At 40.8% G+C, this 17,206-nt stretch overlaps 1 long non-coding RNA gene across 1 annotated transcript in view; it reads right to left on the reverse strand.

Annotated features, from left to right (window-relative positions):
* Nucleotides 1–407: 407 nt before the first annotated feature.
* LOC133385853 (uncharacterized) overlaps nt 408–17,206 on the reverse strand; it is a 131,481-nt gene continuing 114,682 nt past the window's right edge. The window contains exon 3 of the long non-coding RNA XR_009762977.1: nt 408–740. This is a non-coding gene — a long non-coding RNA (uncharacterized LOC133385853). The remainder of the gene's footprint in view (nt 741–17,206) is intronic.

A 17,206-nucleotide genomic window follows, 5' to 3' on the forward strand; every position in this document is an offset into this window, starting at 1 on the left:
TTTTGTATCATGTTGCCATGATACAAAATTAAAATTGAATTTTTGAGAAAACAAACACCACTCTTGTTTTAAATTTCTTAGTTACAGTATAAACTATTTGGTTTGTTTTATACCTTTTGGTATCCCCTTGTTCACTGCATCCTTATGCCCCACCTAGAATTGTGGCTGCTCCATCTGACAAGGAAGGCTAGCTACAGGGCTGCTGCAATAGTGCTTTCAGAAAATACTACAGGGGACAATAAATAAACAGGCCAGAAAAGAAGACTTGTTTCTCATAAGGAAACCTGGGGGTCTTTGCCTTTCCACCGTATTGCTTGAGCAGCTTCCATGTTGTCTTGGACATAAGCTATGAAACTAACAAGATAACTAGCACAATAATTATTATAGATTGGTTTTTATGTCCAATTTTATTTTATTTTTTGTAACAAAGCAAGATATAGCAAGATTGCTGAAATCAGCGCAAGGATCATCCGTGTATCAGTTGATTGTCAAGTAAACATTTCATATTATGAAGTAGGCAGTATTGACAAGAAAAGATAAAATAAATACAGACTTTCGTCTCAGTCCTCAGGCACTCATGTTAACGTTTTGATTCACAAAGAAAACAAAGCAGCAGCCATCATCTGAACACAGCCAGCTTCCCCATGGACTCCTCTCGAGGTTTATGTTCGCAGAGATTGAAGCCAGAGCTATTAGACCAGTGTGAGATGGCAATTTAACACAGGTGCCGTGTTCTGCACCTGAGAGAGAGGAGAGGATATTCTTAAGAATGATGATAGTAATAAGCCTCTTGGCAGAAATTTGTCACACCTGCACCGGGATGTGGCGGCTGCACAGACTAAACTGGAACATTCCTTGGAAGAACTTTGCATTCTGCTAGAGAGATCATCTTGCTATAGGCCAGATAACCCTTTGTGACATTTGTGTTTTACAATATTTTTAAACATAGCATTAGCCAAACAGAGGAAGCAATGAATGAAATATTGCTTAATTGTTAGCTTTCACGTTAAAGGTAGCAACAAGTGTGAGTGTGAACCACTTGGGGATTTATTATTATTTTATTTCAGGTTCCTAGTCTGCCAGCCTCACTCTTTTGGATTCTGTCCTGTATGCAGAGCTTGCCTGCATCCAGTTGCACATGGAAGGTTTTTTATTTTATGACTAAAAGGAGAATGCATGATTTATTTATTTATTTATTTATTTATTGAATTTATTAGTCACCCATCTGGGAGGTTGTCCAACCACTCTGGGCGACGTACAGCTAAGGATATACAATTACGTTAAACAGTAACATAAAAACATTAACAGATTAAAATCACAACCAATCTCTACAGAGCAAATGAATCTCATTTATCTTGAATGGAGAGATTTGACCAATCACCAGGGCCAGTCCAAGGCATTTTGCTGCCTGAGGCAAAAGGACAAAATGGGGCCTTCCCATTCCACATGTAGAATCCAGCTGGATTGGCAGCTGTATCATACTTCAACATTAAGGACGGGACAGCATCCTGCACAGCACCCGGAGTAGCAGCTAGCTTAGGGTGTGCTTGCTAAGTGGGAATGGTGAGGGACAGGGTCGGATTAAGCTGAGGAGGGTCCCTAGGCTGATTGGTGTTTGGGGGCCCCTATCCCCACGCTTCACCTACCTTTCCATTGTTTTTTGCAGTGCACGCAGGTTTGCCATCAATCAAGATGGCGGCCGAGGTTTCCCTAAGGAGCTGAAGCCTCTGTCGCCATCTTTGTTGATGGCAGCAACACGCATGTGTAGCATCCATGCGTGCCATCAGCCAAGATGGTGGCAGAGGCTTCAGCCCCTTAAGGAAACCTTGGCTGCCATCTTTATTGATGGCAAATCAGTGCGCTGCAAAAAACAATGGAAAGGTAGGTAAAGTGGGGGAATAGCAAGGGGATGGCGGTCTGCGGATGCTGCCGCAGATCGCGGAAGGAGAGTGGAGGGCCCCCTGTAGCTCCAGGGGCCCTCAGGCCAGTGCCTCATGGGCCCCCAAGAGCTCCGGGCCCCTAGGCTTCAGCCTATTAAACCTAATGGATAATCCAGCCCTGGCGAGGGACTCCAGCCTTCACCCCCCAGCATCTGCCACCTGAAGCAACTGCCTTACTCTGCCTAATAGTGGAGCTGGTCCTGCAGATCACCAAATACTGTGTTTCCTTGCCATACTTCATCACTGCCTTTCTATGGGTGCTGGTGACAGTAGCATCAGGTTCTCTTGTTATTTGGTTCTTTTACTTTTACTGAATTTATGTGGATCTATATCCCAGTCTTCCCCTATCATTTCATAGCTCTCATTTTCTCTAAGAGAAGTTGGGGAGACAGGGACTTTTTTCTTCTTCTTCAGCATCTCAGAGCTCTTATTATGATATGAAAATATGATTTCCAATTTTACAGAGGATGCTAAATTGGGAGAGAATAAAAACAAATGAGAAATAATTTGGTATTGCAGCCAGATATAAAAGGATTTAGATAATTTCATATTTATGGAATAGCAGACAGCAAATGCAGGGCTGAGTAAATAAATTGAGAGTAATTAGGCTTACAGCATAGAATCGCAAGCAAGAATCTGCATTAATGGAAAGAAGCCAAATATTATCCTGGCCCAAACAAAGAGCCAGATGGGATATCCCTCCTATATTTGTCAGTACATTTCTCTCTTAAACTGTGCACTGTCTGCGTATGGACATGGTATACTTCAGAGAGAGTTGATATACAGGTGTCTCACCGGACAGGAAAAGACCAAGCAAGGGCACCTCTAAGGCTGTGCTTGGACATGACATGATGCAGACATGATAAGTGGGATCTGCAATAAAATGTTGCAGTGCAGAGTGGTCCTATTCTGAATGTCAGCCAAACCCTTCTTGAACTTATGCCATTGAATTTCCCCTCACCTAGTTTCTTTACCCCCCTCAGCAGTTAGCCAGCATTCCAATAATCACTGAGCTGGTTTTTGTTCCCCCCTTCCACTTATTTTTGTACTTTCACAAACCTTAGAGTTCCCCAGAACCTGCTGTCCATCCTCTTGTCCATGGGTGGTGCCAGTTTGGCTACATCATGACTCACACACTGAAAATGAGTTTGCTAATAGTGATAGGATTAGTCATAGTCCATTGTTAATAGTACTAACAATCAGTAGGGGATATGGATGTGATTAGGCTATGGCATCACTGTCTAAAGTAAGGTTCTTTAGCTGTTAGTGAAGGATGAAGCTGCTGGCAGTTGTGAAGATGAGGATGAAGTGCCTCCTTTTCCAATGAACTTTAATGCACTTGGGAGAAATGAACCCATTACTCTGGCATCCCTGCTCTTTTCTTTTAATGACAACACCGTGTTTTACCAGCCCTTTACCTCAGCAGGCAACACTTTCCACCACATACTGAGTAAAGCTGCCACCAGGACTTTTACTCCAGGTCGTGTTTGTTCTCTTTATGATATGAGGACGTGTATTAATCTTATTATTTCATCAACGTTACTTTCCTTCTTAGTAGTAATCAAGCAATAGGTGTGAGATAATGAAGACAACAGTGTATTTAACATTTCACATTTGAAAGGTATTACACAGTAAGAAGCCACTTTATCCTCCTCCAGCTCATATATTCAAGTTCCTAGGTTTTACTAATTATATTAACTACTAGTGATTCCCTCTTGCATTCATACTCAGTCTCTCCTTAGACCCCATTCAAATCCTATACCCTGTGACTTTTTATCTAACTCTTCAACCACCTCAGATCTAACTGAACCTGGCTCCTACCCCTGTTTCTTCTCAACCCTTAAACACCACTTACCCCTAAACATATCACATGTCTCCTCCTCTCCACTCTCTTAGCCAATCACCATCCATATGCAAATACTCGCTCCCTGTCACTCTTTTTGTTCACTCTCAAGCTCTACTTACATAAATAAGATCCATATAAATAGATAGCATCACAACCATGCCATTATTACAACCTTGGATCATTTATTGCTGCTGCTTTAGCGCTTTTAGAGGGATATGATAAGCTTCCTGGGAATCACTTGGAAGAAACAAAGTGATGTTCTCTGCTGTGCTAGGAACACTAGGCTTGTGTCGAAACTGCATTGGGGCTAGTTCTGCATGTGCCAGCTACAACTTCCTCCTTAGCTTCTCTGGCTTGTGCCTGCCAGTTTCCTCTGTTGTTGATCTTCGTGTGTGGGTAGGTTAATATGGGTGTCAGCAGCCATGCAAATAACTTGGGTCCAGACCATTTAAAACTTTAAAGGTTAACAACCAGCACTTTAAATTTGACTTGAAATTGCATCCAGAGCCAGCACAGGTGATATAATAAAGGTGTCACATGATCCAACTACCCTGCCCAACCAGGATCCAACCATCAGGACTCTGGCAGCCACGTTTTGGAGCATCTGAAGATTCCGAGCTGTCTTTAAAGGCAGTCCCACAAAGAGCACATTGCAGTAGTCAAATCTTTGCTGAACAGCAAACGGTGAGGTCGTGAAACACATATATTCTAACCAGGAATGCCTTGTAAACAAGAATTTGGGAGGGTAACATTAGGTGGAAGAACACAGGAGGTTAATTATTATTGTATAATGACATAGGGTAGATCAGACTGTGTACCCCTTGAAGCCTCGCACAACATACAAGTGCAGCTATTTTTGCTGGAAGCTGAATTTACCTCTGTTTGTTCACAAAAGGTTTTGGCTGCTTTGGTACAAGCTTTTGCTCATTTGGCGGCACTCCTGGACTAGAAACCCAGGCTTTCCTGTCCCAGTTTGTGACACTTCTAGTTTGTTTTCAAGGGAGCTTGTCACAAGTACAGATAATTGCCCTTTTTGGTTAAAAAATGAGGTGTAGGTACTCATACCTTGATAAAACTGCTGTGTGGGTGGCAGTATTCTGTACAGATGAGTACCATCACACCACACACACACACACACACACACACACACAGAGAGAGAGAGAGAGAGAGAGAATATATATATTCTGGAAGGGCACTGTGTGAGTGAAGGGTAATCTTCATTCTCCAAGACATAAAGTGATAAGTACCCTTTTCTTTTCTTTTCTTTTAAAAAACAGCTATCAATATATCATGGTTCTTGATGTTTCACAAAATGGTTGGCAGTTGCAGTAACCCAAGACATGTTCTTTATTTGATACTTTTTTTATTTTCAACCCAAGTGCATCTCTCTCAGAAATCAATACCTTGATGCCATGTGCAGTTGCTCTTCTTTGCAATAACCAGCATATTTTTCAGAATAAACGTTCACAGAGAAATACAATACTGAAGACTGTGGTTATTGAAAAATGATTTTTTTCCCAGATCCAAAGCATAGTACATTTGGAAAGCACATGGCTCTGACCCAAGTAAATCTGCAAGTAGCTGTGTGCACCAGCTGATGACTGATCAAGGGGCTTGGCTAGTCATTGCCATGTCTAGGCTAGTGACTCGGGAGCTTTTTGTGACAACACTGAGCTTTTTGATTTGGGCTTTGCACACAGTTCCCTTTTATTCATTTATTACATTTATATCCCACCTTTCCTTTCAGAAGCTTAAGATGGCCTATATGGCCCTCCACTCTGCATTTTATCTTCGTAACAACTCAATGAGGTGGATTAGGTTGAGGTGGAGTTACTGGCCAAAGGTCACCCAGTGAGCTTCATGACTGGGTGGGGATCTGAAGCCAGGTCTTGCACATACAAGTCCAACAGGTGCACCACAGTTTATGTAAAGCACACATGCACTCCTGTCAAGCTGGTTAGGTCTGCAAAACACTCCTGACAAGTGTTCTATATGGAAGTTGATTTAAACAAACAGTGAAATTGATCACAATTATGGAGGACCAATTGATTTCAGGATTCCTAAACTCGGCCACACTGAGTGTCTAGCAGGTAAGACAAAACATTTGTTTCAGTTTCATGAAGTGTAAATAAGACAAAATGCAATGTGGGGTTCCCACACGGCAATTCATAATATCATAAAATTGTAGAATTGGAAGGGGCCTATAAGGTCTCAGGGCCAAACCCCTGCTCAATGCTGGAATCAAAGTTAAAGTATACCCAACAGATAGCTGTCCAGCTGCCTCTTGAATGTCTCCAGTGTTGGAGAACTTACCACCTTCCTAGGTAATCGGTTTCATTGTCATACCGCTCTTACGGTTAGGAAATTTTTCCTGATGTTCAGTCGAGATCTGGCTTCCTGTAACTTGAGCCTATTATTCCATGTCCTGCACTCTGGGATCCTCAAGAAGCAAGAAAATTAAAAGAAGCAAGGAAATGGGACTCCTCAGCATACTTTAGGGTTCTAGAAAGGACTAATAGCACAAAGGACCAACTTCCTAGTCTAATGATAAAATGAAGCAGAGAAGAAAAAAGATGTGTGCATTATGGAAAAACGCCCTTCAGCCTGTTGAACTCCATGTAAAGTTTCGCTGAATAAAGCAAATACCATGTCAGACATTATTGCTTGAGGATTAAAGTGAAACTCAAGAGAGAAAGTGTTATGACAGCACACGGCATCACTTACGTTCATCTACACAGCCAGATTAATATTAATTAATGCTTTGCACAGTATACATTGGCCACCTCTTTCTCTCGAAACTGCAGGCGTTGTAGCAAGGTCATTTTGTTTTTGAGGGTAACCAAACGTCCAGAGTTTGTATGAATCAATTTGTCAATACTATTGTGCTTTTCTGGAATGTCCCAGAAAGGTGTTACATTGCTCCAGGAAGACTTTATCACATATTTTGGGGTGATTGCACATGCTCAGAACTGGCGTTGCCAACCTTCTAAGGCATGTGGAAACATTTGGATATTTGAGTGAGTGCGATGGGTGCCACCCTCTCTCCCTCCCCCAAATCAGCGCCCCCAACAAAAGAGAGTGTGAGGGTGTGCACAAACTTCATTTTCCAAAGGTATCTGGTAAAAGTATTTGGAAGGCAGTATGCTTCTACATACCAGCTGCTGGAAACCACAGGAGAGCTCTTGAACTCAGGTCCTGCTTGTGGGCTTCCCATGGGCATCTAGTTGGCCACTGTGGGAATAGGATGCTGGACTAGATGGGCTACTGGCCTGATCAAGCAGGCTCTCCTTATGTTCTTGAAATCAGATCTAGTAGAATCTGAGCCTTGAAAAGCACATAGAGCTGAAAGAAGAAGTGGGAAACAGTGTCACTCTTCCAACTTTCTCCTTCACCTCTATGTACTTTTAAAAGGAAAAAAGATAACTACCCTCACCACCTCATGACTAAGTGGGTAGTGGGGAGGGACTTAGAGGTTTCATGAGCACCAGAAAAAACCCTGAAGGGATGTCATTTTGCCCATGGGCACCACACTGGCAACCCCTAACTTAGATTATCACAGGATTGGGCTCTTTAACATTCATGTTACTGGGAGTTCCTGCTTTACATTTCAGAAGAGTAGCCACATTACTCTGTTATAGCAAAAACAAAAACAAAGAATGTGTAGTGCTATTGTAGAATCTATTGTAGGATTAGCTACTGTAGACCAGAGACAGCTAATGCCTGAGAAGCCTTTCCATTTCAGCTGATCAGTAGGAGAACTGTGTAATAAGTGTCCTGAGTTTCCTTTTTTCTCCTCTCTCCTCATCCCTTTTTGTGTGCGTTGTGTCTTTTACAGGAGCAACCAGAGGAGAGGGGTGGCGGTGTGCACCTGGCCTCCCAACACCAGTGTCACTTATGTTGTGGGTGATATTCTCTGAAGGGTTGGAAGCTTTGCATCAGTGGAGCGATACCATTGGATGCAACCCTTTTTGTTTAATTTTCACAATATGTGTAAGATTTTGGCCAATATTATTTATGTTTTGCTGTAGCCTTTTAAAAAAGGCAGAACAATTATAGGTAAATGGTCTTCTTTGTATAAGAACATTCAATGCACTTAATGCTATAATATCATCAGTTGATATTACTGATAGTAATGCTATCAGTTTCCAGTATCCTGTTTCAGGTTGATTGTTCTTCTTCAAAGTGACTTCCTAAACCTTTTATTCAAATGTTTTCAAATAGATTTTGGCCCTCTTTAACTCTCAAGAAAACAGAAGTACAAGAGATGTAAGAGACATAATTTTGTTAGTGTGTTTAAAATGCTTTCTAAGCAATGTCAAAATGTGCTAATAAATATATATAGCAAGAATAAAATGGCTTGTGGAGAACTAGCATATAAAAGCCAGTATCAAACTAATGTTACATTCACAGATGAGAGTGTTATGGATGGTATTCTTTATGGGACATTGAGACTCAGATGTGATCTGTGAGTGTACTTTACAGAGTGTATATCACAGGGAAGATGCCTTATAAATAGTATCCTAAGGGCAGAATAAATGGAGTAGAAAGGCTTAAGAACTTACATCAGAAGAAAAGTTAATTCATTCTTTCCCCCTAATGGATGGCTATTGAAAATAGTAACCTACTGAAGCAAGAAGTACTGGATTGGTTAATCCCCTCTCTAAGGAGGAGGATGACTATGTATGAGGTAAAACTCATAAATATGTAACTTGCACTCCCTTCCACAGCATGCTTGAAACTGTCTACTTTAGGGATGGAAGAGAATATCATCTGGTCCACATTTTCAAGTGATCCAAACTAATTCACACCTCCAAAACTAATACACATGAAAACAGAATTATCCCGCAGATTTTGCACTTCTCTGAATTTTGTGAAACCGTGCCAGTCTCAAAAAGTGCATGAAAATGCATACAAAATGCATATTTTAGGAATGAATGTTCAGAAATGCATACATTGAGACAAAACATAAATTTAAACACATATTTTATCTCAACATATGCGTTTCTGAACATATTCTATTGAAATACAAATTTTACAAGGATTCATATATATATTCACAGATTAATGTGGAAACAAGAAAGAAAGAAAACATGAGGAACTGACACAAACCAGGAGATTGATAAGTCCACCTCTATATAACTATACTATGATAACATTTGAAAAATACACCTGTCCATTCCAGGCAAACAGATCACATATTAGATCTTCTCAAATATTCCTTTGAACAGGCAACCAAGTCCTCCACAGACATAATTTCCTGCTTGCGATTTCCAGCAATGTAATATCTGAAATATCTGTAATATCCCCCCTTTAGGATGCACACCTTAACATGGTGAGGGAGTTTGAGAGTGTTGAAGAAGCTGAGAGCAATGCCGTCAGGAGTCTAGACCAAGAGGCTAGACTCCTAGCAGGGGAATGCAAGGCGGAATGATCAAAGCTGAGACACAAGATTAAGATGCATCCAAACTCAGAGGAAGGCAATGGTAAACCACCTCTGAATACTTCTTACCACGAAAACCCTATGAACACAGTATCCAAAATGCAACACGAGATAGTACTGGAAGATGAGACCCCCAAGTCAGAAGGCACTCACCGAGCTACTGGGGAAGAACAAAGGACATGTACGAGTAGCGCTGTGACTAATGACGCAGCTGGGTCAAAGCCGAAAGGAAGCCCAGAGGCTGATGTGCACAGATGCGAAAGGAGACCCCGAAGTTGTATGATGCACAAAATATGGAATGTGAGAAGCATGAACCAGGGAAAGTTAGAAATTGTCAAGCAAGAAATAGAATGTATCAACATTACAATATGTCGCGTTAGTGAATTAAAATGGACGGGAATGGGACAACTACAAAATATTTTATGCAGGAAATGAGAAATTAAGAAGAAATTGGGTTGCTTTAATAGTGAGAAGTGATGTAACAAAAGCAGTTAGGAGCTGCAATGCAAGGTCTGAGTGAGTGATATTAATGAGATTAAACGGGAAACCTATTAACATAACCATCATCCAAGTCTATGCTTCAACGGCAAACAGAGAAGAATTGGAGAGATTTTACACAGAAGTACAGGAGGAAATTGATCACACACCAAAACAAGATGTGATAATAATCATGGGGGACTGGGATGCAAAAGTAGGGAACAGAGAAGAATTAGGAATTGTGGGGAAATGGGGCTTAAGAGACAGAAATGAAGCAGGAGAAAGACTTATTGAATTCTGTGAAGCCAATAATTTGTTTCTGGCAAACACATTTTTCGAGCAACCGAAAAGATCGAATAAGGAACAGGTTTGAGGCTTTAAACTTAGTTCACAGAGAACCAGAAGAACTATGGAGTGAAGTCAGAGACATTATCAGGGAAGAATGCAAAAAGACAATACCTCTCGTTAAAAAGAGAGAAAGACTTCAATGGATGACTGAAGAAGCTCTTAAAATGGTTAAAGAGAGCAGGAAAGCAAAAGCAAAAGGAGATAGAAACACGGTCAGAACCCTAAATGCAACAATACAGAGACTAGTACGTAGAGACAAAGAAAACTATTACAATAGTTATTGTATAGAAATAGAAGAGGAAACAAAAAGGGTAGAACAAGAGCCCTATTCCTAAAGATTAGAGAAATGAAAGGGAAATTTAAACCAAGAGTAAGGATTTGAATAATCAACAGGGGAACACACTGACTGACCAAGATGAAATAAAAGGAAGATGGAAGCAATACACTGAAGAACTCTATAAAAGAGATGCCAGGATGACAGATTCATTCACGGAGGAACTGTATGATAAAGAACCAGAAATTTTAGAATGTGAGGTGAAAGCTGCTCTTAAAGAAGAAACAAATCACCAGGAACAGATGGCATACCAATAGAGTTGCTACATGTTACTGAGACTGCATCTGTCCAAATTTTGACAAAAATTTCTCAACAAATATGGAAAACTAAATAATGGCCCACAGACTGGAAGCGTTCAATATATATCCCAATTCCAAAGAAAGAGGATCCCAGGGAATGCAGTAATTATCGACCTATTGCCTTAATATCCCATGCAAGTAAAGTAATGCTCAAGATTCTACAACAAAGGCTCTTACCATATACGGAGCAAGAAATGCCAGATGTCCAAGCTGGATTTAGAAAGGGAAGAAGCACCAGAGATCATATCGCAAACATATGTTGGATAATGGAATGGAGCAAGGAATTTCAGAAGAAAATCACCCTGTGCTGTATAGATTACTGCAAAGCCTTTGACTGTGTAGATCAAACTATGGAATGCTTTAAAAGAAATGGGGGTGCCATAGCAACTGATTGTCCTGATGCACAACCTATGCTCTGGATAAGAGGCTGCTGTAAGGACAGAATATGGAGAAACTGATTGGTTCCCCATAGGAAAGGGTGTGAGACAGGTGTGTATTTTATCACCCTATTTGTTTAATCCATATGCAGAACATATCATACGGAAAGTGGGACTGGATCAAGATGAAGGAGATGTGAAAATTGGAGGGAGAAATATCAATAATTTAAGATACGCAGATGATACCATACTACTAGCAGAAACCAGTAATAATTTAAAATGGTGATGAAAGTTAGAGAGGAAAGCACAAAAGCAGCACTACAGCTGAACATCAAAAAGACTAAAGTAATGACAACAGAAGTTTTATGTAACTTTGAAGTCGACAATGAGGACATTGAACTTGTCAAGGATTGTCAATACCTCGGCACAGGCATTAACCAAAATGGAAAAGAAATCAAAATGCGGCTAGGACTGGGGATGACAGAAATGAGAGAACTAGAAAAGGTCCTCAAATGCAAAGATGTATCAGTGAACACTAAAGTCAGGATCATTCAGACCATGGGATTCCTGATCTCTATGTATGGATGTGAACGTTGGACAGTGAAAAAAGCAGATAAGAGAAAAATCAACTCATTTGAAATGTGGTGTTGGAGGAGAGCTTTGTGCATACCATGGACTGCAAAAAAGACAAATAATTGGGTGTTAGAACAAATTAAACCAGAACTGTCACTAGAAGCTAAAATGATGAAACTGAGGTTATCATACTTGGGAAACATCATGAGAAGACATGATTCACTAGAAAAGACAATAATGCTGGGGGGAAACAGAAGGGAGTTGAAAAAGAGGAAGGCCAAACAAGAGATGGATTGATTCCATAAAGGAAGCCACAGACCTGAACTTACAAGATCTGAACAGGGTGGTACATGACAGATGCTCTTGGAGGTCACTGATTCATAGGGTCGCCATAAGTTGTAATCGAACTGAAGGCACATAACAACAACAACCTGTAGTATTGTTATAGAAATTGTTGTAAAGACCTCAACCCAAAAACCTATGCAGACTTTCTTGACAATAAGTCCCATTGTGCTTAGTAGGATTGGCTTCCAAGTATGTTATACTTAAGATTAGGCTGCAAAGCACTTCCAAGATCTGAACAGGGTGGTTCATGACTGATGTTGTTGGAGGTCGCTGATTCATAGGGCAGCCATAAGTCATAATCGACTTAAAGGCACATAACAACAACAAATATCTAAAAAATTGCTGTCACAATTGTGGAAATCTCTGCTGTGTCCATGGGGAGCTTATTGATACACTATATGTATGGAGTACCCTTTTTTAATTAGTAGAAGACAAGACTTTTACAAAATAAATAAATACAGCATACAGCAAGCACTGAAGAGTCTTCAATAATATTGTTGCACGCTACCCCAATCTCAGAGTGGTGAGACATTTCCAGGGATCCCTGCACTTACCCAGGGTTTGGTTTCCTTGAAAGGAGGTTAGTGGAGATTGTGGTGTCTTTTTGAAATTTTATTTATTTATTTACACACATTCCAACCAGAGCTTAAGATGGAGGGGTTCAAGGTATCAGCAGGCTTGCTTTTCCATTAGGCTTACAAGAGGCACCCTAAAGCCATGCTTCAGGGAGCCAGCCTCTCTGCCTGCCTCCAGTTCCCAGCCTTTCCTCAGACTCAATTAAAAGACACAAGACTCTCTTAGGCCACAGGAGTGGGGGCTCTCCTGAAGAGTTTCAATAACAATGGCATTTATTTATTTATTTATTTATTTATTAAATTTATTAGTCGCCCATCTGGCTGGCTGTCCAGCCACTCTGGGCGACATACAAAATAAAAACATACAAATACATTAAAACATTAAAATACTCAACAACAATAATAAAACCTAACCCACATCTCCCTAGGCATCTCCCTGGCCTAGTTAATGGGCACTTGATAGACCCTTTAGTTCACCTGTAACTCTATTAGACTAACAAAAAGACTCATCTGACAAAAGGAGCAGGTTTCTCTACTGCAGAGTCCACCTCCAGGTGCAGGGTTCTAAATCAGAGGCTGGAAGGGGACTCATAGAAATCATCCATCTCAACCCCAAACCCATAGCAATATATAATAGTGGAGCAGACATGCTCACACACTGAAAGGAACATAAGAACAGCCCTTCTGATAAGAGCAATGGTCCATCTAATCCAGTATCCTGTTTCCACAGTGGTCAGCTAGATGCCTATGGGAAGCCCGCAAGCAGCGCATGAAGGCAATAGCACTCTCCTGCCCAGCAATCAGAATCCAGAAGCAGAGTGTCTCTGGTATTGGAGGCAAGATAGGCATCATGGCTAGTAGCCATTGATAATCTTATCCTTCATTAATTTGTCTAATCCCCCGTTAAAGCCATTTAAAAAGGGGTTTAGACAATCTTGTAATAGCAAATTACACAGTTTAACTATGCAGCACGCTGATGGAGTTTCAGTGCCAGATAAAACTGTGGCTATTCAGCCAAGCATTTGACTAAAGAAGTGCCCTTCATTTGGCTGATGTCATTACAGTGTTCATATATTATCTGCTGTTACATTAAGTTGCATTTCAATGAAATATTGTTTTAAAGTTGTTTCTCATTCTGGGACTGTGTTAACAATAGAAATTAAAAACAAATAAAATAATGTGTGTGCTACAGGAAAAAAGGACATCATTTTGTCTGCCCTGCATCTCCCACCATCTAGCTTCACGGGATGATCCCAAGTTCTAGTGTTATGAGAGAGAGAAGTAGGATGAGAACAGCTGGGACGTGGCGACCATGTCCCTCTTTCAAGCCATGAAACTTTGGAGACTAGCTAGGTGAGTTCCTCCACTCTCTACCAGAGCTTGGAAAAGTTACTTTTTTGAACTACAACTCCCATCAGCCCCAGCCAGCATGGCCACTGGATTGGGCTGATGGGAGTTGTAGTTCAAACAAGTAACTTTTCCAAGCTCTGCTTTCTACTTTTTCAGTCTTGGCATCACAAGATTTTTCCTTCTAAAATATCATCTGTGCTGCTGCTAATGGACAGAGCTTGGAAAAGTTACTTTTTTGAACTACACCTCCCATCAGCCCAATCCAGTGGCCATGCTGGCTGCGGCTGACAGGAGTTGTAGTTTAAAAAAGTAACTTTTCCAAGCTCTGCTAATGGATATCCTCCCCCCCACACATACACATCCACTGCACTGGAAAAAATGGAAATGGAAATGGACTGCCTTCAAGTCAATTCCGAATTATGGCAACCCTATGAATAGGGTTTTCATGGTAAGCGGTATTCAGAGGAGGTTTACCATTGCCTTCCTCTGAGGCTGAGAGGCAGTGACTGGCCCAAGGTCACTCAGTGAGCTTCATGGCTGTGTGGGGATTCGAACCCTGGTCTCCCAGATTGTAGTCCAACACTTTAACCACTACGCCACACTGGCACTACCTACATTAAATATCCAGGCATGAAAACAAGATAACAAGGGGCGAAATGCCATCTGTTAAAGGCATCAGCCATTCAGTGAAATGTTCAATGGAATAATAGCAATAAACAATATCTTTCAATAAATTTTCTAACTGAAAGGCTTCTGATTGCCCCTGCCTCTGAAAACAGTCTTTATCTAAGTAAACACAATTCTCTTTTAAAATCAAACAGCCCTTTAGTAACCATTATTTTCCTGTCAATCATAAGATTACACAGCTATGTAATTGCAATGTCACTGGAGTTATCTGGCTGCCGCTGCTGTTTCCAATAGAATAATAGTTTGCATTTTCTCAGCTCCTATGACATCGCACAGAAAAAGAATCACACATCACATTGCTGGGGGAACATAGATTAATATTCCCTCCAAACCATCTGAGGAACTGCACCTGAGAAAGATGGATTACATGGAGCTGCAGTAGCTGAAGATAAATATTCTTGTTTTGGTTTGCACATTCATTGCCAGGGCATCTGTCTGGGATCATTCACTCTAAAAGCAGCGAGCAACACTGGCAGAGGTTAAGTGACTTCATATTGAAAGATGACAGCTGGTAAGGATGAACTTTAACAAAATCCCTGATACTTTCATGGCCTCAAATGGAACTATTTTGTTTGTCTATCCACCGGAAAGACTCAATTCAATTAACACAAGATTTCTACCCCACGCCTGAAGTCCTAAATCCAAGACGAGAGAGTGACAGAGAGAGACAGACAGAGAGAAATGGGTTGAGACATTTTCTAGATTTAGCAATCACCAAAAGCTTTTGAGTTTTTTCCTAATAAAGTCCAAAGGTGCTTCGCAGGGTCAAATTTTGGGGCAGGCAACCCAGATGACTTTCTAGGGTGCTTGGATCAGGGTGGTGGTACTGGGCTCAGGGGGCACCTTTCATGGGCTACCTACCCAACTGTCCAATGAACAGCTGAAATAAAAATATTACAAACAGTTGCTTTTCACTAATAAAGCTCGCGACACTGACCCTCACAGCGAGTGTTGCATTAACATACTTTTTTAGTACTATTCCCATGGAAATTTGCAACATTAATGTGCCCATTCAACAAATGGTGTATGAGAGAAAGTGATTGTGATCAGATCCATGCATGCACATTGGTTGTCTTTATAGGACAAGGATAAAGCTGTGCATAAAAGTTGTGAAACGGAACTACACAAAGGCAATTAAAAATAAGGTTTTCAAAAGTTAAATGATAAAACATGGAATACTGAAGTGCTATTACCTGGTTTGTCACTGGGTCCAGGGCTACCCCTGGTGTTTTCACACCTGATACAGTAAGAAAGACAATTCCAAACTGTTTGTGCTGGGGCTCACAGAAGTGCTGCAAGTAGGGATGGAGAAGGAATCCATTTTAAATGGATTCATGCACTGAATTTGGTGGTTCTGAGCCAATTGAACTTAGCCTGCATTGGATAGCTTCTTGCACTGAGCGCCCATTTATGTCCAAGTTCCTTGTGCATTGTCATTTTTTTTAAAAGCCTAACTAATTATATACAAACTTGTACACAAAAATAGGTATAATATACCTTAATACACATAAAATAGTCAAACCCTTTGTGGCACTATACTCCTGCAACATAATTGTATAAGCATTAAAACATAAGTGTTTTTATACAGTTATATACACTGGCGTTTGTATCTGTTTATGTGGTAGTTACTTTAGGAAACCTGGAGTGTAAATGCACATACTATATGTATAATAATGCATATATTTGTATTTTCAGTGGAATGGGTAAATAATTCATTTCTCATCCAGATCAAAGAGCAAGATGGTAATTGGGGAAAAAATCTATGCAGATAAACTGGACATAGAGATTTTCACAAAATCTGAGCCCTAGCTATAAGAGGGGCTGAAGTGTGCCTTGAAAACTTAAACCACCATCTTTGATGATCCTCGTACTTGATGTCCATAGAAATGAGGAGTCCCCCTGCAGCTTTAATTCCATCTTTCTACAGGCAGTGATGTCACCCTGAAGGAAGGACACATTTTTGGGATTGTCTGATGCAGCCCATGATGCAGCTAACATGTGGGAGAATGATTTTATAGCCCCACCTGCACTGTACTTTTAAAGCAGTATCATACCATCTAACAGTCATGGTTTCCCTCAAAATTTGGTGCCAAATGCAAGCCCAACTGGGATTGACTACACTCCACAGTACAGCTGATCTTGCTGAAAGCAGGGCTTGAAGTCATTGCCAATCAGCTGATTGGCACTGACTTCAAGCCCCATTTAATTCCTTTGCAGATGTGGGTTTGAATCCAATCCATGCCTCCAAAGGAATATTTTTCCTTTGCAGCACAGCTTGAGTTCAACATTTCCTGGAAAGGAAAAATGATTCACTTGTCATCATGGTGATATCAGGTGATTTACCGGCAACTGGCACCACCCACCTGGGAGGGGAACTCAGGATGTGACCCACAGGGCAGATCCTGTTCTTCAACTCTGCTCTAGGTAACTCATTTTATTATTGAACTGTTCTTACTATTAAAAAGTTGCTGCCCTGCTATAACTTAAGCCCATTAGATCAAGACTTGATCTTTAAGACAACAGAGAAAGCCCTTTTGGTATTTGAAGGGGATGCCTATCTATGGTGCTGGTGGCTGCTCATGTATTTCTTTGTGTGATAATCAATGTAAGATAGT

This window comes from Rhineura floridana, chromosome 5 (assembly GCF_030035675.1).
Source record: "Rhineura floridana isolate rRhiFlo1 chromosome 5, rRhiFlo1.hap2, whole genome shotgun sequence".
Classification (NCBI taxonomy): domain Eukaryota; kingdom Metazoa; phylum Chordata; class Lepidosauria; order Squamata; family Rhineuridae; genus Rhineura; species Rhineura floridana.